The following is a 3,964-nucleotide window of genomic DNA, read 5'->3' as shown; positions in this document are numbered from 1 at the left end:
GTGTATGGAGGCACCTATGAGGGGGTCTGCTCCTTCTGGAATCTGTGGGACTTGTGTCCAGTAGGGGTTGGTCAAGTCCTGGTACTTGGGTATTCTGGTTACTCCGAGGTGAAAATGTTGGATTTCTATGTTCCTTATGTATCTCTCTGTATGTGTATGTTTATTTGTAGACCTGGATATTTTTAGACATGGGACAATTTGAATCAACACCTCTGAGTTTGATCCTGGATCATAGGAGTTAAATTCTATAAAACATTTTAAAATTTTTCAGGTATTTTAAAATATTAACCCTTGGGCAGTCTAACAAAACTTAAAACAGTTTTCAAAAGTTTGGGGGAAAAAAACAAAAACAAAAACAAAAAAAAACAAAACAACAACAACAACAAAAAAAACATTTTGGTTTTATTTTATTAAGTTTACAAATTAAAACCAATGCATGCTGTTTAAACCAATTAAACAAAAACTGCAGTTATTTCAATATATTCATGGGAGTGAGACAGAGAGAGAGAAAGAACTAGAGCAACAGATTCAGAAATAGAGAGACAGAGACCAACAGAAACAAAGATATAACATGACAGAGATAAAGAGACACAGACTCCATTCTGTCTGGTCATTTTCATTGCCATATCAACCTCAAAGCACACACTCCTATAATGTAACTCTAATAGGAATTATATTACCTAACAAGGCCACACCTTCTAACACTTCCCAGACATTTCCTCATTGGGGATTACACATATAAATAGATGAATGTTGTAAGAAGTTATTAATATTTACTATTGGTTTATCTTCTAGTAAACTGCTGTTAATCCTCAGCAGCTCTATAACCAAACCACCACACAGAGACAGGGTTTTTTGTTAACCTAGAACACAATGCTGGGCAATATTTACTGCCTCCTAAACCTCCAAGCCCTCAGTTTCCTAACATTTAGATTTCGCATATCATACTTGCTTTTTGTGAAATCTTAGGTCTGGTTCATGCTCCAAGTCCTCCAAGCTCTCCCCTCCAGCTCTGCTCTCCTCGCTCCTTCTCCTCCTTCTCCTCCCATTCCTCTCCTGCCTTCTAGCTCCTCCCCTCTTCCCTGTCCTCTGGCTCCTCCCTGCTCAACATTGTGTCCAGTTCCTTTATTTTGTTCCTGTTTACACAAGAGTTGAGACAGGATGCTTAGAATGAGTATCACAATGCAATATCCAGATTGAAACCAGAGAGTTGGGGGTGGGGAAATCAGCATTTGAATTAACAAGGGTCAGGCATATACAGTTTAAAAGAACATTATACCAACAGATGAGCTTCAAGGGGACATTGCAATTCAAATCACCTGAAAGTGGAAGACCATGGAGGGTCTTCTAGGCTAAAAGAACATTGTTTGTTATTCAATACAATAGTTAAAGTCCCAGTAACTTCCAAATACTAAATAACAGAACTAACAATATCCTTTGGGATAAAATGTGTAATATTTCCATATGTGAGTATTATTCAGGTAAAAACAAAACAAAACAAAACAAAAAACAAACAAACAAAAAAAACTGACGTCATGTTATTTTCAGGCAAATGGATAGAACCAGGAAAAATCATTCTGTGTGAAGTAACTAAAATGCAGAAAGACAAATATGTTATGTATTCACTTATTAGGAGATCTCCTAATAGTGGAGGATAAAGTTCCAATAGGTCATCTATTGTGAAGAAACCAGTCTTAAACTGGGGGATTTGGGTGGCAGTTGATTGAGTTGTGGGGCCAGGGAATCCTATGGAAATCCTCAAGCAAACCTGGCTGTTTTTTTTTTAAATATGTTCCTCTCTGCCCTCAACTGTTAGTTCAGTGCCATGTTCTTCTATCCACAGAGATGCTTACTTCTGCATAAATTGGGATTGCATACAAAGACACACTTCAATATTATGCACAGAGACACTTTAAAACACACAGCTCGAAATTGGATTTCTTTGAAATTCTTCCTCCACTCAGAGCTCTGGGAATCCTGTAGGAGAGGAGGCATAAAGAGTGCCATAAGTAAAGGTAATTGAGGACACAAGGAGAACAATATCCTGAGAATCAGGCCACAGAAGATGATGATGAAGCCAGCCTTGATAAACCCTGATGAGCTAGGGTCTGATAGAAGGGAACCACCCCTATCTGGGTAATTAGAGAAAGGCATAGGGGTAGAGGAAGGATGGTGTGTTCAATTGGAAGGAGAAAACTGAGGGAGCAGCATTGTGGTATGACATCAGAAAGGGATTTTGACTTCACAGTGGCATTATGACCTTAAAAGCCTATTATATCATTACAAAGATTTTATGGCATCCCAATAGTATCATGATATCACAATGGTATTATGAAAATACAATAGTATGACATCACAATGCTATGTTGACATCCCAATTGTATTATAACATCACCATGGTATGATGACATAACAATGTTTTCATGATTTCCCAATGGTGGTATGACATACAAATGTTTTTATAAAATCACAATGGTATTATGACATCACAATGCTATTATATCTTCACAATGATTAGACATTGCAATAGTGTTATTACATCAGAATGGTATAATGACTTCACAATGGTATGTTGTTGGTAATGATTAATATTTACTATTGGTTTATCTTTTATTAATGCTTGCTTTTAATCCTAAGCAGCTGTATAACCAATTCACCACACAAAGACTGATAACTTAGAACCCAATACTGGTCAACAGTTACACCCTCCTAAATCTTTAAGTCCTCATAGTCTCCTGACATTTAGATTTCACCCATTATATTGCTTTTTGTGAAGTCTTAGGTCTGATTTATTGTCTCCCTGCTATTCCAAGAACTCTCCTCCCTCTCTGCTCTCCAAACTTTGCTTCCCCACCCTCTCTATTCCCAATCATTTTCTGCCCTCTGGCTCCTCCCTTTGCTCAACATTATGACTAGTTGCTTTATTCTGGCCTGTTTACACAAAGTTGAGACAAGAAGCTTATAATAAGTATCACAATGCAATATCCTGATTGAAACCAGAGAGCGGGTGTAGAAATCAACATTTGAAGAACAAGGGTAAGGTGTATACATTTCAAAATAACATTATACCAACAATGGTATGATAATAACACAATGCTATAATGACAACACAATGCTATTATGTCATCACAATATATTAAGACATCAAAATGATATTATGACATCACAATGGTATTATTAATTTGCAATGCTATTATGATTTCAAAATGGTATTATGAGATCATAATGCTATAAAGACTATAAAATATCTCAATGATATTATGACATCAGAAGTTTATCATGACATCTCAATTGTATCATGTCATTAAAATGGCGTCACGACATATTAGTGCTACTATGACATCACAATGGCATTTTGACATAACAAGATTATTATGACATCACAATGCTATCGTGGCATGATTGTTATATGATATCTCAATGGCATTTTGACATCACAATGGCATTATGATTTCAAAATACTATTATGATCTCACATTGGTATTTTGACATCACAATGATAGTATACCATCACAATGTAATTATGACATCACAAGGCTATTGTGACATTATATTGTATGAAATCACAATGAAATTATAACATAACAATGCAATTATAACAACACAATATTATGACAGCACAATGGTATGGAATCCAAAGGTATTATGACATCACAATGGTATTATGACATCACAATGGTATTATAACAATGGTGTAATGGCATATCAATTATATGGCTTCACAAAACTATGAATACATCACAATGGCATTATGACTTCATAAATGTATAACTTCAAAATGATATTAGAAAATCATAAAGCTATGATCACATCCCAATGGTATTATGATATCACAATGGTATTATACCAATGGTGTAAAGACATCTTAATTATATAGATTCACAAAGTTGTGATGATATCACAGTGGCATTATGAACTCAAATTTGTATTAAGACATCACAATTGTATTTTGACATCACAGTGG

This window comes from Meriones unguiculatus (genome assembly GCF_030254825.1).
Source record: "Meriones unguiculatus strain TT.TT164.6M chromosome Y unlocalized genomic scaffold, Bangor_MerUng_6.1 ChrY_unordered_Scaffold_25, whole genome shotgun sequence".
NCBI lineage: Eukaryota > Metazoa > Chordata > Mammalia > Rodentia > Muridae > Meriones > Meriones unguiculatus.
This window is presented reverse-complemented; position numbering follows the sequence as displayed.